Source organism: Sturnira hondurensis, unplaced genomic scaffold, assembly GCF_014824575.4.
Source record: "Sturnira hondurensis isolate 20B ecotype Veracruz unplaced genomic scaffold, ASM1482457v3 Scaffold0013001, whole genome shotgun sequence".
NCBI classification, from domain to species: domain Eukaryota; kingdom Metazoa; phylum Chordata; class Mammalia; order Chiroptera; family Phyllostomidae; genus Sturnira; species Sturnira hondurensis.
Genome location: NW_028085632.1, coordinates 282,212 through 308,947, shown reverse-complemented (window position 1 = coordinate 308,947; position 26,736 = coordinate 282,212). Strand labels below are relative to the sequence as shown.

The window sequence follows — 26,736 nt, the reverse complement described above, 5'->3', positions numbered from 1 at the left end:
TTGCCTTGATCATCCTGGACTCTAAGCTCCATTTATTCAATATAAGGAGTTTTCTGCCCTCTCCTTGAATTTCCCCTCCCTACACTGTGACCTGTATTCCTTCTTCAGGCATTAAGCAAGGGTAATCATAGGGCTCACCTCCTTTGTTTCCTGTCTCTCAAGGATCACTGTCTTTGACTGCTGTTCAATGTTTTGAAAATAATTGCTTCATATATTCTGTCCAATTCCTTAGTTTTTTAAGATAGGGGGTAAATCTCCCTGTTATTCCATCTTGGCTAGAGGAGAAGGTTGCTCATAGCACTTTTGTTTGCTATAACATTTTAAAAGGGAAATACAATTTTCGTAACAAGCTGTAGGAAAATGTTTTTCATAAATTTAGTGAGTAGATATGAAAAATTGATTTAATTTTCTAGCTTCTTAAATACAGAAGCATGAGAGTATTAAGAAGATCAATTCCATTGTAACTGCATTTGAAGCAAAGTGCATGAATTGAATAATGGATTAGAAGTGAAGGAATGAGGAGGTATAATTTCTAATTTTTTCTCCACTTTCTCACTGTATTTTCTCTCCAATGTCTGCCAACTCTCCTAAATTTAAACTTTACCAATCGATCTATTCATCCATCCACTAATCAATTATCAAATGCTACTGAGAGCCAGGAGTAGAATGAATTATAAGACAGGAAAACTTATGTAAAGTGTTCACATATGATGGGTAAGAGTTCTATTGACATAGAGGTATGAATAAAATGCTGAGGCAGTGTGGACTGTGGAATCATTACCTTGGAGTGGGCTTGGGGAACAGATCATTGAAGACTTCTCCTGGGAGGATACATTTGAACTGGGTATTGAAGAATAAGCAGCATTTGGCTCAGCAGAGATGAGAGGGAGGAGGCATTTGAGAAAGAGAGAATGAGCTAAGCCAAAATGAGTGTAGGAAAAAACAGTCAGTCTTATTTCTAGAATGGTGAAAAGCTGACCATCGCTAAAGTCAAGGGGTATGGATGGAGGGGGGCTGTGACTTGTCAGAAAATTAAGCTGCAGAAGTGATTAGGCTAGGCTAAAAAGAACTGAATGTGAAGCCAAAGAATCTAGATTTTAATTTCCCAACAGACTCAATTTCAGAGCAGAGAAATGACATGATCAGTTGTATGTTCTGAACTCTTTAGGAGAGGAAAGTGTCAAGAGGAAATGGCTGCTGAAGCCATCCAGAAAAAATACAAGTCCCTGAACACAGACAGTGAGGATATGGACTAATCCAAGAAGCATTTCGTCAGGAGAATCTGTAGTGTACAGTGGCCAATGGCACACTTAAGAATGAATGAGAGGGAGACTTGGTTTTCCTTTTTTTAAAAAAAATCTTTCAATGAACTTTTTATTGGTCATGGGGTGCCCCACTTCTGCTGCCTTTAATTCCTCAAACCTTTGGTGTCATTGACCTCAGACACCACTCTGCCATCCACAATCCTGTGAGCTATGGTCTTTTGGATGGTTTATAAGGAGGGGCTCTTGTCCAGGGCATCAACTAGATTGAAGTCCTCCCCTTCTTCCAGCAGGCTGTGGTAGGTGGCCATCTCAGCCTCCAGCTTGACCTTGATGTTCAGCAGGGCCTCATACTCCTGGGTCTAGCACTGCCCCTCTGCCCAGGTCTGGGCCAGCTCTGACCCCAGACACAGCAGGATCCCACTGAGTTGTTCCATCTGCTGGCATAGCATGTCTCTTCCTCCTTCAGGCTGTTCTCCAAACTGACCTTCAGATTCCTCATTGAGTCCAGGTCAATTTCCAATGACTAGATCATATGTCTCAGCTCCGTGAATGTCTGAGCAGCGTGTATCTTGGTGGTCTGCAAGGTGACCACTGTGGTGCTCTGTTCAATCTGATGGGACCAGTGCTTGTCCAGCTCTTCTCAGTTCTTCCAAGCCAGCTTGTCATACTGGGCCCAGATGTCTGCCACGATTTTGCCGAGGTCCTGAGATTTGGGGGCATCCAACTCCACAGTCAGCCCAGAATTGGCAATCTGTTTTTGTAGACCACTTACTTCCTCCTCGTGGTTCTTCATGAAGAGCAGCTCCTCCTTGAGAACCTCGATCTCTGTCTCTAGCTGCAGCTGAGTGATATTGGTATCATCAACGACCTTTCAGAGCCCACTGATGTAATTCTCCACAGACTGGCACATGGCTAGCTCTGTCTCATACTTGATTCTGCAGTCATCAACACCAAGATGGTCATTGTCAATCTGCAGGATGATCCAGGCATTGTCCACAGAATTTGCAAAGATCTCAGCCCTCAGGTTTTTGATGGTATTGAAATAATACCCCCAGTCTCTGACCTAGGATCCCTTCTTCTCTAAGCCTGGGTTTGTTCTCCAGTCTCCCATTATCAACCTCCGGGTTTCTCACCCTCTCTGTGTAGGAGGCCAGGTTGTCATTAAACATTGTATAGTCTCCTTCTTGCTCTGAATGCTCCCTATGCCTACCAGACCCCTAGCCATCCCTGCAGCCAGGCCTCTGGATCCCCAGCTGCCACACATGCTGGTGGAGCAGGACATAGAGATCTGGGAGCCTGAACCCCTGGTGCCTGCATAGACATTGGCCACCCTGCTGGCCGGCCGGACCAGGTGGCTGGGTGACTGCATGGAGCCCAGGGTCCGGTAGCTGGTAGAGAAGCTGGAGCATATGCTGAAGTTCATGTTGTTCAGGGAGGAAGGTGAGAAGCCAAGACTCAGGTTGAAGCTGCCCTGGTTTTCCAATTTGAAAAATTAACTAAGATGGAGACAGCAGGCAGAATAAGTTTGAATTATCTTTTAGTCCCACTGGGTTTGGGGTTTTTATGAACCATTGAGGAGGAGAGTTATAGCAGGCAACTGGACCTCAAGGCGAGAGGTTTGAGAGTCAAGGGCATACTGTCATAGTTAGAGTGATCAAATTGGCTTTATCATAGTACATGAAATGAGAAGAAAATAATATGGCGTTCTTGTTATCTGAATAACGTTTATGAACAATTTTGTACTTCAAATATCTCTTGAACAAACACATTCATGAAGGCCAGTTTTTAAGTATCTCAGTGCAAGAGATAAAATTCTGACATGTAATCTTTCAGTGAGGTTAGGGATTTAAGGTATAGGGATCCTCATCAGCCTGTGTGTATTCTAGAATTTAATGTGGTGTAATAATGTTCATCAGTGACAATGAAAATATCAGACATGTGGCATATATTGCTGTAGATTTTCTAAGCAGTGACCACAGGAACAGAAAAGTAAGAAGGTTGACTACAGGAGATTCTCAGGAGTAAGTCAGTGCTGAACCATTTTTCAAAGAGTTGCTATTTAAGGTCAGCTCTGATTTAAATATTTCTAGTACTAAATAAACAGGAGAACTTGGGTAAGCCTGAGTCAGCTTCACACCCTCAACTGATTTCATCAATAAACACATATTCTAACTTAGACATCAAAAGTAAGATCTATTTGAGGAAGAAGTGATTTAGTTTGACCTTCAAGCAGTGGGGGGGAAAAAACACTTGCCATTTCAGGAGAACTTCCTCAGAAGCTCTGCTTCAGACAGTAGAAACCCACTGGCATTTCCCAGGCTCCTGAAATGTCAGAAGTATTGGCTACATTTGTATTCATGAAGACTACACATTTGAGCATTATTGGTGGACAAATTTGTTAGTGCCAGTTAGCTCAAAGCTCTTACTAAGTTCATTCTTTCCTGAACTCTAATGGTCCAAGGTGAGTAGTCAGTGTCATGTATTATAAGGAGGCTCCTGGCAACTCCCTTCTCCAAGGCTACAAGATGTGGACAGAGAGAATGAGGAACACATGTTTCCTGAATTCTAATCCAGTCCCCAGACATGGGATGGTTCTATTCGACTGTTCCAGAGTCAGACAGTTTTCAGACTGAGACAAGATGTGGTGGTTTTTGTGACTTTCAGAGAATTAGACATCAATAAACTTGTTGCTCTAGTGCCACCTAACATGAATGATTTTTTAAAATATTATTTTATTGTTGTTCAGTTACTGTTGTCTGCATTTACCCCCCACCATTCCCTGCCACCCCAGCTAAACCCACCTCCCTCCTTTGCTTCCACTCCTCGCCCTTGGTTTTGTCCATGTGTCCATTATAGTTGTTCCTGAAAACACTTCCCCCCCATTTCCCCTCCCATCTCCCCTCTGGCTACTGTCAGATTGTTCTTAATTTCAATGTCTCTTGTTATATTTAATTTGCTTTTTTCTTTTGTTGATTATGTTCCTGTTAAAGGTGAGATCATATGGTATTTTTCCCTCACCACCTGGCTTATTTCACTTAGCATAATGCTCTTCAGTTCCATCCATGCTGTCTCAAAGGGCAAGAGCTCCTTCTTTCTCTCTGCTGTTTAGTATTCCATTGTGTAAATGTACCATATTTTTTTTTTGATCCATTCATTTACTGATGGACACTTAGGTTGCTTCCAGCACTTGGATATTGTAAATTGTGCTGCTATGAACATTGGGGTGCATAGGTTCTTTTGGATTGGTGTTTTAGGGTTCTTAGGATATAATCCCAGCAGTGAAATTGCTGGGTCAAAAGGCAGTTCCATTTTTAGTTTTCTGAGGAAATTCCATACTGTTTTCCACAGTGGCTGCCCCAGCCTGCAATCCCACCAACAGTGCACTGGGGTTCCCTTTTCTCTACATGCTCTCTAACACTTGTTTGATGAATTGTTTATGATGGCCATTCTCACTGGTGCAAAGTGGTATCTCCTTGTGGTTTTAATTTCCATGTCTCTTACGGATAGTGATGCTGAGCATTCTTTCATCTGTCTCTGGGCCTTCTGTATGTCCTCCCTGGAGAAGTGTCTGTTCAAGTCTTTTGCCCATATTTTAATTGTGTTGTTTGTCTTCCTGGATTGGAGTCATTTGAGTTCTTTACATATTTTGGAAATCAAACCCTTGTCCAAGGTATCATTGGCAAATATGTTTTCCCATATAGTTGGTTCTCTTTGTATTTTAATGCTGTTTTCTTTAACCATAGCATGAATAATTTTTAAACAATCACACACTTTAAAATTTTTTCTTTATTTTTTCTTTTTTATTGTTATTCAATTACAGTTGTCCCCATTTCCCCACTATTTCTCTCCTCTGCCCTATCCACTCCAACCTTCCACATTCAATCCTCCCCCTGTTATCTTCATCCATGGGTCCTTTATACATGTTCTGCTCATATAACTTCCACTAATACAAAGTTTCCTTCTTTATATTGAACAAGTTGTATTAAAACTAATACAACATGTACAACTAATATAAGAAGTTGTATTAAAACTTTATATTAGTTTTAATATAAAGTTTTTTATATTAGTGGAAGTTGTATCGGCAGAAATAAAATATGTAATAGTAAACTCTCTTCAGGAACCTCTAGATTGGCAAACACAGTTCCGAGTGGAGATAGTGTTGTCATCCATTCCAGAATAATTAGAAGTTATTTGATGAGGTGAAAGTTGATCTTCACATTGCTTAGAAACTCTTGGTAAGAGAATCCTATCCAGAAATCCGGGGATTTCTGGCTTCTGGGAATAGAGTACTTAAAAATGACGGTGGATAGATAGCTGTAGGCCACACCTATATGTGTCCAGTGCAAATTTTCCATAATGATCTCTTTGACTGAAGTGCACAGAATATTCAATGGAGTAAAAGCTTTGAGTCATTTATATCCAAAATAAACTCTGGGTGATGAAGTGTTGCCTTAAGGATGTGGCTACAAATGTGTTAGAGGTGAGGATTCACATTCCAAAGACCACAACCCTTGTTTCATACTGCTACTGATCCCTGAACTTCTACCACTAGTCACTCCCCACCTTCTCTCTTTTTGGAATTTATGGAAGAAAAACAGATGCTACTTCTAGGATATGAATTAATTAACCAAACTGGTTCCCTACTTGATATCTGGGGTACTTGTTGGGAAAGTAGAAGATGAGGAGTCCCTAGTAAAACTCTGTCTCCTCTATAGTTTTTCTTACTTATATGGCTATCTTTGAGAGTACCTGATGAGAGATTACCTTAGAAGTTTGAGTACCTTGTAATATACTACTTGGCCATTTAATTTGGTTTTTACTATATACCAGATTTTATGCTAAGCATTTTATTGAAGATGATTCTTATAAAAGATCCTGAGAAATGAGTAGTATGCCTATTTCACAGATAAAAAAAATAAGAGTCCCTGAGGTTAAGTGACGTAACAAAGTCACTGAGGCTAGAACCTAGCTCTGTGTAACTCCATTGTCCTATTCTACCTAGACTTTTGTTTCATCTTTAACTAGTCATAATGATGTTTTCCTCTATAATTAAGATAAAATTCCATATTTGAGGCTCTTCCTCAAATAATTTTAAAATGATTTTTAATGGTATTTATGGGTTCATACTCATCTGTTCTCACTGTTTAATTTAGTCACCCTTGGGGCCAAATTTTGACCCTGTTCATCTGGACATACATTTTGCTCCAGCCAAATGAAAATATTTCATATTCTCACATACCACCTCCACACTTTACAATGTGTATTATTTTTCAAGAACAGAAAAATGGGGATGATGAGTAGAAAGAGCTGCGTAATGTTCATCTTCTGTTTAGTGTTTAAACAGGCAAGAAGCTGAAAACAATGTTTTAAGGAGGGCTTTGTCACACATGAGAAGTACAGTGCAGCTTTGTGTGTGTGTGTGTGTGTGTGTGTGTATGACCCTGGAGAGCCAAAGGCCATTCTCTCTCACTTCTTCATAGAATTAATAAGGCTTTAACTCAGGAGTCAGAAGTGAGCATGACACCATCATGGTTTACACTATAGCAATTTTGGGGGGTGTTAGAGTTAAATACCTGGGCAGATACACCATACTCACAGAGGGGATGGTAGCTCTGCTGAATGGACATGACTGTAGTGCTGCCACTTTGAAAACACTGGAAAAAGATCTGAATGTAAGAACAACAGAGGACAGTGCACAGCACTTGTGAAATACCCCTTAAGGTCCCAAAAGTAACTGAAATAATTTGGGAGGGGAACAGTTATGGGGCTGAGGCCCAACATTATCCAGAGTTATCAAAAACATCTAAGGTATCTCCATTCTGTGACCTCATCGTCATTTGTACAAACAAACTGGTAAGGTTTGGATAAGACTAAGTTATAGTTCATTCATTTGGGAAAAGTGTATCAGGTACCTAGTATGTGCCAGAAACTGTGCAAAACTCTGAAGATTTAAAGACAAAAATCTTCAGCCCCGGACATCTGAGAACTTACACCATGATAGTGAGTCTACTCCTTATCTCAATAGGAGGTTCTTTACTAGATATCTCTTAGACTGTTGCTCCACAATCACCACCAATAACCCCACAGATTGTGTTCTGAACAGAGAGTATGATGCAAATGGCAACCTCTTGAGTTGTGTGTTGCACAACCTCACATGGCAGTCCTATTTACCCATATATGCTCCATCTAAATTACCTTTCCCTGCAATTCTGTCTCCCAACTTCTTCCAGAAGCATCTCTGATTTCAACTCATCTCCCAAACCTTGCATCCTCCCCTGACCACATCCCCCAAGGCATTCTCTTTCCTCAGACTTTCTTTGGCATATTCTGTATGTCATGGTAACCTGAAAATTAAACAAGGCATGTGTGCATCCTTTCTTATTTAATGTTTTCTTTTACTGTTATTTTAGCTTTGTGTTCTTATTTAGCTTTTGGCCAGCCTGAATCTAACCTCCTTGTATTGTTTTCAGCTGTAAGGATAGGAACTGTGTTCTATCCATCTTTGTGTCTTCCTACAGGCCTTGCACATAACCGAAATTCAGTAGGATAAAAGAAGAAAGTGCTATTTAAAATGAGACCTTTTAAAGAGTGAAAGATGCCAATTGAAATGGAGTGTCTGACAAAAATCTTCAGTCAATACATTTTTCAAATTCTTTTAGTTGTTGATTCTCAAATACTTATGCTAATGACAACTAGGAAAAGCACAGATATTGGAAATGTACCAAACCCAAGGCTAATTCTAGCCAACTAATTTTTTCACCAAACTTTCTACAAGAACATCTAACAACAGGCTCAGGTACCATTGATGCCTCTCAATCTCTCAATTATCCATTGAGGGAGTCAATCTCGTTCTTTCTTTGGCCTTAAACATTAGTGGTATGTTCAAAAAATGGTGACCTGAGGGTACAGAAAAAAGGGCGGAATATGGAGAAGGAAAGAGAAAAAATGATCTGAAAATGAAAAAATATATATATAGTTAATTAATGATATAGGGCTTGGATTTAGAAACTTAGAAGAGATCAGCTAAGGTCATTTTCAATGAAGTACTTAAGTAATTTTTTTCACTTTGAACTTTGTTGTAGTGGGCCTCAAAATTCTGTGACATATTTGGTCAAGTTTTTTCCTTTAAAAAGTGCCAATTTGAAAAACTAACTTAAAAGCTGTCACACACACACACACACACACATACACACAAATCGTACACAAAACACATTCTCCTTTCCTTCTGAAGGTTTTATGATGCAAACCTTCACATTTTTCAATTTTGTAATCATTAACCAGTCTTTTGATTAAACTTAAGTGGCCAATTCACAGAAACAGTTCTGAGACCGTTCTTCCACCACTGATCAAAACTGAGATGGCAGGTATTGGGGATAATGTTCATTTAGCCTTCTGAGGTTTCTGGTCAGACTTGGTGACTTTGCCAGCTTCAGCTGCCTTCTTGTCCACTGCTTTGATGACACCAACAGCAACTGTCTGCCTTATGTCAGGAACAGCAAAACAGCCTAGTGGAGGATAGTCAGAGAAACTCTCAAAATGCATGAGCTTGCCAGGAACCATATCAATGATGGTGGTATCACCAGATTTAAAACCTTGGGCCTTCTTCCAGATTTTTCCCAGAATGACAGTCTTCTTCTTTAGCTCAGCAAATTTGCAATATGAGCTATGTGACAATCAAGCACAGGTGCATTTTCAGCACTGGCTTTGCCTGAATGGTTCAGGATAACCACCTGAGCCATGAAGCCAGCTGTTTCCACTGGTGGGCCACCATTGCTGTCACCAGCCACATTGCCATGACAACCATCTTTTGATAGACAAATTCTTTACATTGAAGCCCACATTGTCCCCAGGAAGAGCTTCACTCAAAACACCATGGCGCATTTCAACAGCCTGTATTTCAATTGTAACACTGACTGGAGGAGAGGTGACCACCATGCAGGGTTTGAGAACACTAGTCTCCAGTAAGCCCACAGGGACAGTACCTATACCACCAACTTTGTAGACATCCTGGGGGGGCAGATGTAGGATTTCTCAGTTGGATGAGTTGGTAGCAGGATGCAACCCAGTGCTCCAAGCAGTGTGGTTACACCAGCATTGCCATCTTTATGGGTGACTTTCTATCCTTTGAACTAAGAGATGTTAGCACATGGCTAAAGCATGTTGTCAACATTCCAACCAGAAATTGGCACAAATGCTAGTGTTTCAGGGTTGTAGCCAACTTTCTTAATGTACATGCTGACTTCTTTAACAATTTTCTTGTATCTCTTCTGGCTATAGGGGAGCTCAGTAGAATCCATTTTGTTAACACCAACAATTGGCTGTTTCATACCCAATGTGTAAGCCAGAAGTGTATGCTCATGGGCCTGTCCATTCTTGAAGATACCTGCTTCAAACTCACCAACACCAGCAACAACAATCAGGACAGAACAGTCAGCCCGAGATGTGCCTGTCATCATGTTTTTGACGAAGTCTCTGTGTCCTGGGGCACCAGTGATGGTCACATGATACTTGGCAGGTCTCAAATTTCTACAAGGAGATACCACACTCACATGAAGCTTTCAGTTTATTGAAGATCCAGGCATACTTGAAGGAGCCTCCTTCTCAAACCCTCCGATGGTCTTTTTGTCAATCCCACCACATTTGTACATTAGATGGCCAATAGTGTTAGACTTGGTGAAAACTACAAATGCAGTGACAGCATTGAATTTTTTCCTTTTCTATTTTGGCTTAGATTTAGTGGTGATTTTCATGATACTTATGTTCTGGTGGCAAACCATAGTGAAAAAAACTATACTTAAGCAATTTTATTCTTATAAAGAACAGCTGCTTTTTCCATGGAAGGAAGGGGAGAGAGAGAGAGAGAGAGAGAGAGAGAGAGAGAAGGAAGAAAGGAAAGGAGAAGAGAGAAAGGAAGGAAGGGAGGGAAAGAAGGAAGATAAAGAGGGAATAAGATGAAGAGAGAGAGCAAGCAAGCAAGCAAAAATAGAAAGGGCAAGGGGGGAATCTCCAAATAGACCACTGTTTGCCCCTTTGGTACTTTATTGATGTTCAGTATGTTTTAACTGACACAAGAGTCTGGAATGCTCTAAAACTCTGAGTAAGGGAGCGGCCTCCCTGAGCAGTTTAAACTTCCTTTCTCATTCATAGCCTCAGTCACAAGATTAAATTGGCATTTTGTTCTTTTTTAATTTCATGAGTAAAAAATGCACTGAAAACCCAGAATGAGTGATATTTCCTCCACATCTACTTTGTGACAAATAGTACATCCTAAACCAGGTAGCTGACTAAGTCCTTAGTCACAGAAACAGAAGTTTTTCATCTGAAGTCAGTCTGTTCCCCTCTGAGTTGGCCAGGCTGCCCCATCTGCTCTGGTACACTGGAGCTCCATGAGTAAATTAGAAACTTAACTTCGGGGTAGTAACATATTCAGAGAAAACCCCCAGCATCCTAAACACTCTGATTGTAGCACCACACTAGGTCATTTAAGAAAGAAAATGCAAATTGTTTGAAAAAAAAACTAAAAATTACTAGCCTATGTGGTCTGATAGTAGGGAGTCTGGGAAGACCCTAATGTCTTCTCCCACCACAGGGCTATGGTCTTCTGAGGTAAGATTCTAATCCTTCCTCAAAGTTCAAGTGATTAAGGCCCCTACAAAGTTGTTAGTCACATCTTCATGTAAATGCACAGTCTGAAAGGAGGTTTGGAAAGGAGGAGAAAGAAGAGAGCAAGATGAACAATGTAGGTTAGGGAATACATGTAAGACCCCAAACATCCTTGGAGAACTGGGTGCCTTTAGGAAAGTTATTTTACTTCAGTGAGCACCATTTGCATGTGACAAATGATCTAACTCAATTATTTTACCTCCTTCTTCCCTTCCTTCCTCCTTTTTACCATTCTCTTTCTTACCTTGTTTTCTACAAGTATTTGTTGAGCCCCTACTATGGTGTTGTTCTAGGCACTGATAATATAACTGTAAACAAAATAGGCTAAGTCAAACAAATAAATAGATATATAATGCAGATGGTCTTCACTTTGCATTGTTATGATATGAATGAATTTCAGTTACCATCATTTAGTTAACAACAGTCCTCCAATAACACAGTTCAAATTTCAGTCACCACCATATATTAATTCTGAGTAATTCCATAAAATACAAATTTCACTACTAGCCCTACAGTTCACAAATCACTATGTAAGTGACTGATGCACATTATGATCGGTGAGCAATCACATCCCTTCTTTTCAAAGTCAGTCAGTGACTGGTCACTACTCATCTGTTCACTTCATACAAGGACAGCAAAGTATGTAGTGTGTTGCCTTCTTATCTCCCAGTGATAGATACTGCAGGCAAAGTAATTTAACTTTTGAAGCACTACTACTGTTGGATAATGTTCCAGGTCACCCTAATTCTCTTGAATGGAAATGTAAGAATTTACTTTTTATTACCAAACACAATCTCATTAGTCCAGCCAATGGACCATGAAGTTATTTCAACTTTTAAAGCCTATTAGGTGGAATTTCAGACAGCTATAGATGCTAAAACTGGAGACACACACACACACACACACACACACAGAGAGAGAGAGAGAGAGAGAAGAGAGAATTTCATGCAATTTTTAGCTGACTTAAAAAAAAAGACAAAAGGCATGCAACTGAAAATATTCAAGCCCTGCCTGGTGTGGCTCAGTGGATTGAGTGCCAGCCTGCAAACCAAAGAGTTGTCAGTTCAATTCCCTATCAGGGGCACATGCTTGGGTTGCAGGCCAGATCCTCAGTAGGAGGCGCACAAAAGGCAACCACATATTGATGTTTCTGTCCCTCTCTTTCTCTCTTCTTCTCCTCTGTCAAAAATAAATAAATAAAATGTAAAAAAAGAAAATATTCAAGCATGCAGCAAGTAGTATGCATACAGCATGTCAAGAACCTTTATTGCACTATGTAAGTTTACAGGTTTTCATTCAAAGGTAAATGGAGATATAGAATAAATAGCTGCCTGTAGGAATATGAACACACTGTTTGCTGTTTGAGGGGTTGTGGATTTGCAGCCAGAGGAACTTAGTGAAGGCAAATTTATGGGCATAAATGAAGAAAGTGATTGTGATGTATGATGAAAAGGATGACAATGTCACAGAGGAAGCCATACTAGTGAAAAACTTCTCACTGAAAGAGCTCTTAGATGTTTTTAACAACATTAAAAACACAAAGAAGAAAATGATGAAAGCTTATCAAAACTTAGAAAGGAGTATGACCTTTCACCAAGAAATATAAATAATGTTCTCTCCATGTCATAAATTTTACAATGAGAAGAAAAAAGTGAACACTGCTTGAACTTCTCTTCATAAGTTTTTCTTAATTGTGGCAAACTATACATAACATAAACTTTACCATTTTAACCATTTTAAATGTACAGTTAAGTGTCATCAAGTACATTTACACTGTTCTGCAACCACCACCACCATCCATCTGCAGAATGTTTTCATTATTCCACACTGAGACCCTACCAATTAAACACAAACTCCCCATCCCTACCTCCCCAGGTACTGGAAACCACTATATCACACGAGGATGGACAATGGGTCTGATTTCTCCACATCCTTGACAATACATGCTATTATCTGTTTCTTTTCATAATAGCTTTCCTAATGGATTTGAAATGGTATCCATTGTGTTTTTATTTTCATTTACATAATGATTTAGGGTTGTTGAGAGTCTTTTCATTTACCTTTTGGGAATCAAGATATCTTGTTTTGAAACTGTCCACTCAGTTGCTATTTTTTATAAAGAGGTAAAATACTTTAATTCTCAGTACTCTTAATGTTTTAAACTATAGTGTAGTAAATAAGTACTCATTATACAATGTTTATTTTTTCATTTTCCTAGACATTTATAACCATCAATAACAGAGTTTTTAATATTTTGACAAGAATTTTAATGGTCATTAAAGGAGAAATTGTGTTTCTTTCCTAGTTATTATTAAGAATGTCTTGAATGGTTTCAGCTTTCATGGACATTTTTATAGTCTTTCACTGGTATGAAAAGTAATGATTTCCCTTAGAGTGTTAGATGGCTGATAAGGGATATGGAAATAATACAGGAGGAGGGAATAGAGAGTGATGGAACTTCCAGTTAAGATAGTAGCATAGGTAAACACATCTTGCCTCCTTGCACAACCACATCAAAATTACAACTAAATTACAGACCAACGATCACTCAGAACTATCAGAAATAAAGTTAAATGGAAGTCCAACAACTATAGAACTAAAGAACCCAAAAGGGTAGGAGATGTAGAGACATGGATGTAGAGACACAGAGATGCAGAGACATGGAATGGGCAGGTCCCCACTCCAGTTGTGGTGAACAAAAATTCACTAAGAATAACTTGGAAGCAAGGAGTTCCAGCCCCACACCAGGAATCCCAGCCTAGGGTTCCACTGACAGGAAGATAAGCCTCCCATCCAGAGGATGTACCTTGAGTACCCAGCTTTGGTGATAGGGAAGGCTGTGCTACTGGACCCTACAGGCCATGGTTCCAAGACAAGGAGTCATAGCACCTCTCCCTAATACACAAAAACAAACACAGGGGAGCTGCCAAAATGAGGAGACAAAGAAACACGGTCTAAATGAAATAACAGAACAAAATCTCAGAAAAAGAACTAATCAAAATGGAGATGAGTAATCTATCAGATGCAGAGTTCAAAAAAAAAAACAGTTTTAAAGCTGCTCAGTGAACTCAGTGAGTACTTCAATGCATAAAAAGAGCCAGGCAGAAATGAAGGCTATGCTAATGGGAATGAACAGTTTACAAGGTATCAACAGTAGAGTAGATGAAGCTGAGAATCAAGTCAATGATATGGAACATATGGAAACAAGAACAATCATCCAGAGTAACAAGAAGAAAAAACAATCTGGGAAAGGAAGATAGCAGAGTAATAAACGGAAGCCACAGTAAACTCCTCCCAGGAACGATCTGGAATTACAATTAAATCTCTGTTTTTCCTGGGTGATCTCTGGGAGAAATCACCAGAACAAACAACTGAACAATAGGAAGAGAGAAGCCTTATAATCTTGGACAGACAGAAGAATCACCTTCAGCACAACCTGACTGGTAAGGAGTGCAGTGGAGACTCAAGAGAGCTGGATGGATGCCCATAGTGAGAAGTGCCAGAGGGATAATTAAGCAACTGGTTGAATCTCCTTGGGCAGTGTGGGGTCTAAACCCTAAGCTGGGATTCACAGCCTAGAACACCAGAGCACAAAAAATACACAGGAACAACCAGTGGAGAAAAATTGTAGGGTTGTTCTCTGCCAGAGACAGATGGCTGGTGAGGCAAAGAGCCATTTAAAAAGCCAACACACAAATTTTCATTTGTAGCCACTTAACTGGAGGTGGGGGAGGTCCAGCAAAAGTTGGGGCAAAGTGGCCTGGGGACATGTAAGAAGAGACTTGAGATGGAAGCTTTGGGGAGAGAGCTGAGAGAGTAGCCACTGAGACCCCAATGCTGAGGCATCCCCCATATAACAGCAACCATCCTGCTCAGGTAGACTACTCCCCTACAAGCAACAGCAGTCTGAGGAGAAAAAACAGCCCCACCCCAGGAGTGATTCTGCCATGCCCTATGGGGCTTAAGACTGACTGCTGAGTTCAGAGTGACTAGATTAACAACTGAAAGAGACAGTCAAAAATAGAAGATCACTGGCACTCTTGGAGCAGGCTACCTAAGGTCAGATGGGATCAACATCTGACATCACCAGAGGCAGATCCAAAAAGGAAAAACAGTGCTAAATACTAGATGCTATTAAGCTGAAATACACTGTAATCTTCTCCATGATTAGTGATATATTCTTTTCTGAATAGCTTTTGTTTTTGTTTATGTTTTGGGTTTTTTTTTTTAGATTTTTAAATTTATTGATCTTTAGAGGGGACAGGCAGGAGAGAGAGAGAGAAATATCAATGTATGGTTGCCTTTTGTGCGTCTCCTGCTGGGAACTGGCCTGCAACCCAGGCATGTGCTCTGACTGAGAATCAAACCGTGATCCTTTGGTTTGCAGGCCCATGCTCGATCCATTGAGCTACATCAGCCAGGGCCTGGATAGCCTTTTAACATTCATTGTTTGTCCATCAAGTTTGTGCATATTAAGTTACTAGATTTTATACTATAATTTACACCTCTCCTTATAATAGTCTTAACCTCTTTACACCCCTATTAATACTGGTTCATTTGCTGTTGATAGTGGGATTGCTGGGGGGGGGGGTATATTTTTGCAGATGTGAGTTCATTCCCTGGGTTTTCTGATTTCCTTCTGGAAGCACCTGCACAACAGCATAGAAGATGTTATGGGCTGAAAGACCATCAATTAACCAGCTGGAGGGAATAACCCACCAAAGAAAGGCTCAAGAGTAATAAAAACCCAGTTACATCCAGAGAACAAGTATAAAAGGCATAAACAGCATCCCAAGAGCATCAAGTTCAGGAGATCATGGAGACTGCACTACTGAATCTCACAAGTCTTCTACCATACAAGTTCACACCACAAAGACAGGGAGTCAAAGCAAAGTAATTGAAGAAGTAGAAGCAAACAAGAAGATTCTCACAAAGATGGGAAGACAAAGAGACAATCCCCAAACAAAAGGAAAGGAGGAATTCTCAGAAAGAATGCTAAATGAAATAGAGGCAAGACAACCATCAGATATCGAGTTCAAAACAATGGTTATAAGGAACTCAACGAGCTCATTAAGAATTACCAAAAACTAGAGAAAAATTACAAGGAACTTACTGCAAAATATATCAGCATGAAAAAGGACATAGAAACAATCAACAAGAACCAAGAAGAAATAAAGAATACAATTTCTGAATTGAAGGATAACAGAAGGAATCAAAAACAGGACAGATGAAGCAGAGTGTTGAGTCAGTGAGCTGGAGGAGAAGGTAGAAAAAAACTCCCAGAAAGAGCAAGAAAAGGAAAAAAATATGTAAAAAGAATGAGGCGAGATTAAGGGAAATGCAGGACAATGCGAAATGTAATAATATCCATATAAGAGTGAAGAAGAAGAGGGGCAAGGGATAGAAAACCTGTTTGAAAAGAGAATGATGGAAATTTTTCCTAATTTGATTAGATAAAAAGCCACACAATCTAAGAAACACAGAAGGTCCCAACTAAGAAAACCCAAAGAGGCCCACTCCAAGACACAACATAATTTAAATGGCAAAGTTCGAAGTCAAAGAGTGAATCTTAAACTCAGCAAGGGAGAAGCAGGGAGTAACTCTAAGGGAGCCCCCATAAAGGCTAGCAGCTGACTTCTCAACAGAAACACCACAAACCAGAATGGAATGGCAAGAAATTTTCCAAGTAATGAAAAGCAAATGCCTGCAACCAAGACTATTCCATCCAGCAAGGCTCTCAATTAAAAGGGAAGGCAAAATAAGAAGTTTCCCTGACAAAAGAAGGCTGAAAGAATACACTTTCGGCAAACCAGCAGTATAAGATATGGTAAAGGGACTGCTTTAAGAGGAAGAAAATAGTGAGAAATAGAGAGGAACACAGGGACAAAAGGGGTAGCATGGCAATGAATAAGTACCTATCAATAATAACCTTAAATATAAATGGATTAAATGCTCCAATCAAAAGATATAGAATAGCTGAATGGATAAGAAAACATGCCCCACACAAGTGCTGCCTACAACAGACCCACCTCAGAACAAAAGATCTACACAGACTGAAAGTGAAGGGTTCAAAAAATATTCCAAGCAAATGGACAGAAAAAAAGACCCAGGATACCAATACTTATATCAGACAAAATACACTTCAAAATAAAGGCCATAAAAAGACACAGAAGGACACTTCATAATACTCAAGGGAAGAATCCATCAAAAAGACATAAACATTATAAACATATATGCACCCAATATAGGAGCACCCATATAAGGAAAGTCTTGAAGGGGTTCAAGAAAGACATAGACAGTAACAGACTTATACTAGGGGATTTTTAACACCTTGCTGTTAAAAATGGATAGATCTTCCAAACAAAACATCAACAAGAATATTGCAACACTGAACAATGCCCTAGACCAAATGGACTTAACTCATCCCAGAGAAGCAAAATATACATTCTTTTCAAACACACAAGGAAAATTTTCAAAGACAGACCACATGACAGGACACAAAATAAGCCTCAACAAATTCAAGAAAATTGAAATGAAATCAAGCATTTTCTTGGACCACAAGGGTCTGAAACTAGAAACCAACATCAAGGAAAAATGCAAAAAAACATTTACATTCGTGAAGATTGAATACCATACTATGAAACCATGAGTAGGTTAAGAATGATATCAAGGAAGAAATCAAAAACTTTCTGGAAACAAATAAAAATGAACTCACAAGAGTCCAAAATTTATAGGACAAAGTAAAGGCAGTTCTGAGAGGGAAGTTCATAGCAATACTGGGCTACCTACATAAAGGGGGAAACATTTTCAAATAAACAAGCTAACCCTACACCTATAAGAACTGGAGGAAAGCAACAAACAAAGTCCAGAACAAGAAGAAGGAAGGGAATAACCAAGATTAGAGCAAAATTAAATGGAATAGAAACTAAAAGAACAATTCTGATGATCAATAAATTCAGGAGCTGGTTATTTGAAAAGATAAACAAAATTGACAAGCCTTTAAGCAGGCTCATCAAGAAAAAAAGAGAGATGACCCCCAAAAAACACAATCAGAAATTAAAGAGGAGAGATTACAACTGATACCACAGAAATACAAAGGATTTTAAGAAATTACTATGAAGTAATATATGCCCAGAAATTTGAAAACTTAGGTGAAATAGACAAATTTCTAGAAAAATATAATCTTCCCAAACTGAATATAGAAGAAATGGAAAGCCTAAAGAGACTGAAAACAGCTGGTAAAACAGCAGCAGTAATAATAAAAAATATCCTGGTATACAACAGCCCTGGACTGGATGGTTTCAGAGGAGAATTTTACAAAACATTTAAGGAGGAGCTCACCACTTCCCTTTACAGACTATTCCAAAAAATCCAAGAAGATGGAAGACTTCCAAACTCTTTTTATGAAGCCAACATCATCCTAATCCAAAAAGCAGGTAAAGACACACAAAGAAAGAAAATTAAAGGCCAATATCACTGATGAACATAGATGTTAAAATCCTCAAAAATATTGTCAAAGCACATCCAACAATACATAAAAAAATCATACACCGTGATCAAGTAGGATTCATCCCAGAGATGTAAGAATTGTACAATATTCAAAACCAAGAAACGTAATATACCACATAAACAAAAGGAAAGAAAAAATCACATGATCATATTAATAGATCATGCTGTAAAAAGCATTTGACAAAGTATAGCACCCAATTTATGATAAAAACACTCAGCAAAGTGAAAGTACAGGGAGTGTACATCAACATGATAACAGCCACATACAAGAAATCTGTTGCCAACGTCACACTCAATGGGCAAAAACTAAAACCTTTCCCACTAAGATCAGCAGTAAGACAAGGATGTCCGCTCTCACCACTTCTATTTAACATAGTATTGAAAGTCTTAGCAACAGTGATCAGATAAGAAAAAGAAATAAAAGGCACCCCAATTGGAAATGAAAAAGCAAAAGTGTCATTGTTTGCAAAGGACGTGATAGTGTACGTAGAAAATCCTATACACTCCACCAAAAACTATTCAACTTAATGAGTGAATTTTTCAAAACAGTGGGATACAAAGTCAATATTCACAAATTAAAAGCATTTTTGTACACCAAAAATGAAATATCAGAAACAGAAATCAGTAAAAAAAATCACATTTGATATAGCAACAAGAAAAATAATGTACCTAGGAATAAAACTAACCAAGGAGATAAAAGGCCTGTACTCAGAAAACTACACAACACTGAAGAATGAAATTAAGAAAGACACACACACAAAAATGGAAGCAGGTACAGTGTTCATGCATTGGAACAATTAACATCATAAAAATGTCTATACTACCCAAAGAAATTCATAGATTCAAATTCATAGATTCAATTCATAGATTCAATTCATAGATTCAATCCCTATTAAAACAATGACATACTTCACAGATACAGAACAAACATTTCAAAAATTTATATAAAACCATAAATGACCCTGAATAGCCACAACAATTTTGAGAAAGAAGAACCAAGTAGGAGCGGTCACAATACCTGATATCAAACTGTATTACATGGCCACAGTAATCAAAAGAGTCTGGTATTGGCATAAGAACAGGCACATAGATAAATGGAACAGAATAGAGAGCTCAGAAATAAACCCAAATTTCTATGGTTAATTAATATTTAACAAAGGGGGCAGAAGCATAAAATGGAGTAAAAATAGCCTGTTCAACAAATGGTGTTGGGAGAGCTGGACAGGTATATGTGAAAAAGGGAAACAAGACCACCAACTTATACCATGTATAAAAATAAACTCAAGAAGGATAAAAGACTTAAATACTATTTGTGACACCATTAAAGTCCTAGAGGAGAACATAGGAAGGAATTTTCAGATATTCCATGCAGCAGTATTTGCACCTATGCATCCCCTAGAACAAGAGACATAAAAAAAAAGAATAAACAAACGTAACTTCATCAAAATAAAAATCTTCTGCACAGATGAAGAAAACACCAGCACAATGAATAGGGAGCCAATTGTAGGGGAAAATATATTTGCAAATGATACTTCAGACAAGGGTTTGATCTCCAATATATATAGAACTCACAGGACTCCACTCTAAGAAGACAAGGGATCCAAGTAAAAAATGAGTAAAGGACTTCAACAGACACTTCTCCAAGGAGGATATACAGAGGGCCCCGAGACTAATGAAAAGATGCTCAGTATTGCTAGCTATCAGAGAGAAGGAAATTAAAACCACAATATGGTACCACCTCACACCAGTCAGAATAGCCATCATAAACAAAGCAACAAACAAGTGTTGGAGAGGATGTGGAGAAAAGGGGACCCTAGTAGATGTTGGTGGGATTGCAAACTGGTGCAACCACTATGGAAAACAATATGGAATTTCCTCAGAAAACTGAAAATGGAACTGCCTTTTGACCCAGCAATTCCACTGCTAAGATTATATCCTAAGAACTCTGAAATACCAATCCCAAAGAACCTATGCACCTCGATGTTCATAGCAGCACATCTTGCAAGTGCTAGAAGCAACCTAAGTGCCCATCAGCAAATGAGTGAATCAAAAATCTGGTCCAATTACATGTGGAATACTACAAATCAGAAAGAAAGAAGGAATTCCTACCTTTTGCGAGAGCATGGATGGAACTGAAGAGCATTATACTAAATGAAGTAAGCCGGGTGGTGAAAGATAAATGCCATATGATCTCATCTATTAGTCGAACCTAATCAACAAAGCAAACAAGCAAGCAAAATACAACGAGAGACCTTGAAATTAAGAACAATTTGACAGTAACTAGAGAGGAAATGGGAGGGGATAATGGGGGGGAAGGGGGAAAGGTTTTCAGGAACATGTACAAAGGACACAGGGACAAAACCAAAGAGGGGTAGGATCAAGGGTGGGGAGTGGGGTTGGCTGGGGTGGGGGGTATGGTGGGGGTAAAGTGGAGACAACACCTACTTGAACAACAATTAAATTTAAAAAATGAATATAAAATTCAGAAATGTTTCTTTTCCTGGAGGTAGGGAATCCATTTTAAAGATCCTGAATTTGGCAAAAACAAACAAACAAACATAAACAACAACAACAAAAAACCCTTCTGGATTGGGCAGACATTGTTCTTAGCATTTAAGTATATATTGTTTTCTCAACATGCTACAAAACCCTAACAGATACAATATCTTTAATAAGCACCTTGATACAAAAATATGAAATATTACTGATAGTGATTTACAAGGCAGGAATTCATGCAAAATCTTATGCCTGCTGCATTCTAACTGTACAGAACCAAGAAGAGCAAAGCAAATACAGAGAACATTTTGATTAAGGGTTAAGTAAATTTTCTTTGTGTTGAACTTTCGAAAAATCTGTTGAAATACTTGTAATCCTTATGAATTGTATACATGTGTACATTTTTGTGCTACTAGAAAAGGTCCATGATTACCTATTTCAGTTTCACTTTCCAGCTTCTCATTTATTTTTAAGAAAAAAGGAGTTTAAATGGAATTTTGTAATTTGAGGTTGTGTTATGAGAGAAGGGGAAATTATATTAATCTTTCAGGGTTGGCCTCTTTAAAGATATTTTTTACTTATAAAGGCAATTCAGTCAATTATTTACCTTAAATAACAGTTTCACATATTTAAAAAATCTTCATGATTATTATACTTGTAAACTAAACAACAACAATAACAACAAAAAACCCTAAAGAACTTTCTTGTAGTACCTTAAACTGCAGTGTCTGTTACTCAGTGAAGGTTAGAAGGAAATCTTCAGTGTGTATTTCTCCCAGAATCTTCATTGGTGTAGATAATTTATCACAAATCATTTAATTATCTCTTCTAAGAATGTCAGTATTGTATCTGCTTGGTTGACTTCTGTAGCAACAGTATTTTCTGAGCTTCAGTGAATTTTGGCATCATTTAAACTAATGGGAAATAGAACATGTCCCCTGCCTCAAAATTTGGGCAGACTAGCTCCTCTTACGGGAGGCCTATTTCTTACTTCTTCAGTAGGGTCAATTAAAGATAACTTTTCTATGTTAATTTTAAGAACTTCGGAGAACTTATAAGGACCTAGAGATGATCCTATTTAATTTAGTGAAGGACTGATCCCCCACCATACCCCATTTCTGAGCTGTTTTCTCTGATGACAAATGAGTTAAGTGATCTTTAATATCCCTCCCAAAAGTATGAGGCTACAATTCCATCTTTAAAGTCCCTATAGACCCCATTGTATTTAGTCAATAAATGAGCATTGTAAGACCTATTAGTATGTATGGTACATAGTTCTTGAATCCAAAAAATTATTTTGTACTATCAGAAAATTTCATTCATGGGTAAAGAGAAAAGGGAACAAATATGGTGCTGATGTATTGTATATTTCTCTAAAACAGGACTCAAATACTTTTGTGTGGAAGTAGATTTCGCTTTTGATTTTTCTCATTTGCAAAACAGTGTGCTGTGAGATAGGTCACTTCTTCTGTCTTCAAAGCCAGCAACAGTGGGTGGAGTCCTCACATCGAATCACTGATATGACCTCTTCTCCTTCCCTCTTATAAGGACACTTGTGGTTTCACTTGACTGGCCTAAATAACCTAGGATAATCTCCCCATCTCAAAAATCTTTAATCACAGCTGTAAAACGCCTTTTGCCATATAAGGTAACATATTCATAGGTTTCTAGGATTGGCACATGGACATCTTTAGGAGCAATTATTCTGCTTATCACACTTAGCCACACTGCAAATTTCAATGGGTTTTGGGAATGACAATTCAGCAAGTAAACATTACAACATCTCCTGTGGTCTCCTGAGTTTCTTTTGCCTACTGCTATTTTTCTGTGTGGGGTCAATCTTGTTTTACAGATGAGAAAACAGAAGCCAAAAGAGCTAAATAATTATATCCAACAACCCTCCACTATGATCAAGGCATGCATAAACCTGAAACATGGGATCCTGATGTTTTGCCAGCATGTTTTCCATTATTCTACAGTGCATCCTCTCCAGGAAGTGTGTCTTAAAGAGGTGTAGGGGTGATGGTATGATATTAGGTTGCATTGGGCAAGGTGGGGTAGAGGGTAGGTAAAGGAACAAAAATGACATCTGTAGACAAAGCAGCTACCTAGCCTTTTTATTCCTAGGTACTGCTTGCCATTCTTAAGCAGACTTATGAAGAAGGTCCCTTTCAGAGTACCTGGTAGACTTTAAGTTGGATGATGATACTCAGTGTGCTTCATTTTATGTGTACATGGCAGGGAATTTGAGGTCACATATTTTATCGGTATAGCAATTGAGTAAAATATTTGAGAACTAGAACCAGTTTTGGGGTCCAACCTTGGGGGCTCACACCCCAGCTCTAGCACATTGGCTGGTGACCACTGGAAATAATATCTACCTCATGAACTACTGTAGATGTGATAAGAAGCCAATCCACAGAAAGTGGTTAGCATGGAGCAAGGATGCAATAATTGCTAGCTGCTATCATCATCATCATCATCATCATCATCATCATTAATCATCTAGCCTGCATGAGCTGGCCCCTTCTTACCTCTCTGGCCTCAGCTTCTACCATTCTCTCCTTTGTCCATTGTGCTCCAATTTCATCAACATTCCTTCTGACCCAATCACATCAGCCTTCCTTCTGACCCTCAAGCAGGCTGTGTGCACTTGTTGTTCTTTCAATTTGAAAATCTTCCCCCAAATATTTTCAAAGCTACCTGTACCTCATTATTCAGGCCTTAGCTCAAATATTACCTCCTAGAAAATTCTTCTCTGACCAAACCAACTAGCCACCCTCACACGCCCCAGTCACATCAGTACTATCTTTTTATTTAATTAAACTGAAGTTACTTTATTCCCTTTCTCATTTCCTGCCTTTCTTTTTCTCTATGGACTTTGTTTCTCTTATTCAGCAGTGTTATCATGTTCATTGACATATTCAGGCACCTAGGACAGTGCCCAGAACATGACAGGAGCTCACTGTTTGCCAGCCTGCTGACCAACTGATAATACACTGCCAGCAGAGTATAGATCTCAGTTTAATATATTAATTTGAAATTTTTGTTTTTGTAAACACATCTCTTGAGACACATTCTCCCATCCTCACTAATTACATTAGTCTCCCTCTCTCATGTTTCTTCACCCTTCTCCAGCTCTTCCCCTTCTTCATCCTATTCCCATAGGGCCATGAGGTGGGCTCCTTCCTCCTTCCAAGTACTTTTAAAAATTATAATACAGTACTCACAAAGCCTAAGGAACTCACAAGACTCAATGAATGAATCAGTACTGGGGAAACTTTAGAGACCCTTGATGGTTGACAGGGAACTATTTTTGGCTTGTTGCCTCTCTGAACTAGAGTATGATTGTGTAATTGCTTGTAGGGCTTGTCCAACTCCATCTTATCCCCAGTGCTTGGTGCAGTGATTTAAGCATTCAACAAACATTTGTAAATTCGTGTGGCATGAATGGAAGCTTCTACCTAGTCATAAAATCTTTTGAAAGGATTGCAAGTCAATAGTGATCAGGGAAAAAAATAAGAATCCTGCTTCAGGTCCTGGATATCTCCTCAACCCTCTTTGAATCAGGCCAGGATCAGCTGATCTGCCAGTGGAGAGGGATTACAACAAAAGTATAGTGAGTAAAGTATCCTGTTCCTAGGCCCTGTCTCCTAGGCCTTGGGGTTTGGCACAGCCATTGAAGTCCTCCTTATCAGTCAAGAGCTGTCATCAACAAGCAATAAATCTTGGTGTCTCCTTTGAAAAGATGAAGAGAAATTCTGTGGCTATAGACAAAAATCTTAGGACCATAGAATTTCAAAATTGGTTGGGTCTTGGGGAATCATCCAATTCATCCTTCCATTTTTTATTGAATGACTAGCCCACAAAAACTTAGTGTAGCTGGGAGTATAAGCCAAGATGGCCACTCCATTGACTTGTGAGGAAATAAAGAGAGATGGAGAGTGTAAGGCAACTTTCTTCTATTCAATCATCATGTATGGAGATTCCCAGAGAACAAATGTAAGACCATGTAAGTAGATACACATACCATTCTTTATACACACACACACACACACATACATATTTGCTATATATTTACATATAACATTCATCAAAATTTCAAGTAAATATAGTTCAAAAATATATATTTGTTTCTTACCTCAAATACTTTACTCCCCTCCAAATAAGTTTTTATTTACCATATAAATGTTTATAGTGAGTTAGTATTCTGAGTTCTTTTTCACTCCAGTAAATTATATTTGATAATGAGTACTCAGTTATACATTATAATATACAGATTAGCACATACATTTCATCTTTCAGCCTTTATTTATTTATTTATTTTTAACATTTTTTTTATTGTTCAAGTACAGTAGTCTGCCTTTTCCTCTGACCCCTCCCCACATCTCCTCCCTCCCCTGTTTGCACAGCACCTTGTTATTGCCCATGTGTCCTTTATAATTGTTCCTATAAACCCTTCACCCTTTTCCCCCTATAATCCCCTCCTTTCTCCCTTCTGGTCACTATCAGCCTGTTCTCGATTTCAGTGTCTTTGGTTATATTTTGCCTGCTTGTTTGTTTTGTTGATTAGGTTCCTGTTAAAGGTGAGATCATATGGTATTTGTCCCTCACTGCCTGGCTTAGTTCACATAGCATAATGCTCTCCAGTTCTATCCATGCTGTCATGAAGGGTAGGAGCTCCTTTCTTTCTGCTGCATAAAATTCCATTGTGTAAATGTACCATAGGTTTTTGATTTGTTCATTTGCTGATGGGCACTTAGGTTGCTTCCAGAACCTGGCTATTGTAAATTGTGCTGCTATGAACACTGGGTGCATAGGTTCTTTTGCTGCTTCAGGGTTCTTAGGTTATGTAATCCTAGAAATGGAATTGCTGCGTCAAAAGGCAATTCCATTTTTACTTTTCTGAGGAAGTTCCATACTGTTTTCCATAGTGGTTGCATCAGTCCTCAACCATACCAACAGTGCACTAGGGTTCCCTTTTCTCCACAACCTCTCCAACACTTGTTTGTTGCTCTGTTTATGATGGCCATTCTGACTGGTGTGAAGGGGTATCTATTTTTTTTAAATATATGTTATTGATTATACCATTACAGTTGTTCTATTCCCCCTTTCACTCCCCTACACCCTGCACACCCCTCCCCCACCCTTTCCCCCCCTTTAGTTTATGACCACATGTCTCAAATTCTTTAGATTCTATATTTCCCATACTATTCTTGCCCCCCCTATCTATTTTTTACCTACCATCTATGCTACTTATTCTCTGTACCTTCTCCCCCCTTCTCCTCCTCCCACTCCCTTGTTGCTAACCCTCCATGTGTTCTTCATTTCTATGGTTCCCCTCCTGATCTAGCTGTCCTCTTGGTTTGCTTTTGTTTTAGGTGTGGTTGTTAGTAAATGTGAGTTTGCTGTCCTTTCACTGTTCATATTTTTTATCTTCTTTTTCTTAGATAAGTCCCTTTAACATTTCATATAATAAGGGCTTGGTGATGATGAACTCCTTGAATTTGATCTTATCTGAGAAATGCTTTATCTGCCCTTCCATTCTAAATGAAAGCTTTGCTGGATAGAGAAATCTTGGATGTAGGTCTTTGGATTTCATGACTTGGAATACTTCCTTCCAGCTCCTTCTTGCCTGCAGGGTCTCTTTTGAGAAATCCGCTGACAGTCTGATGGGAACTCCTTTGTAGGTAACTGCCCCCTTATCTCTTGCTGTTTCTAGGATTCTCTCCTTCATTTTCATCTTGGCTAATGTAATGATGATGTGCCTTGGTGTGTTCCTTCTTGGGTCCAACTTCTTTGG

At 38.8% G+C, this 26,736-nt stretch overlaps 2 pseudogenes; both read right to left on the bottom strand.

The window, feature by feature from the left end:
• Nucleotides 1–1,388: 1,388 nt before the first annotated feature.
• LOC118997290 (keratin, type I cytoskeletal 18-like) lies at nucleotides 1,389–2,729 on the bottom strand (annotated as a pseudogene).
• A 5,880-nt stretch (nucleotides 2,730–8,609) lies between these two features.
• Nucleotides 8,610–26,736, bottom strand: part of LOC118997286 (elongation factor 1-alpha 1-like) — a 48,838-nt pseudogene continuing 30,711 nt past the window's right edge.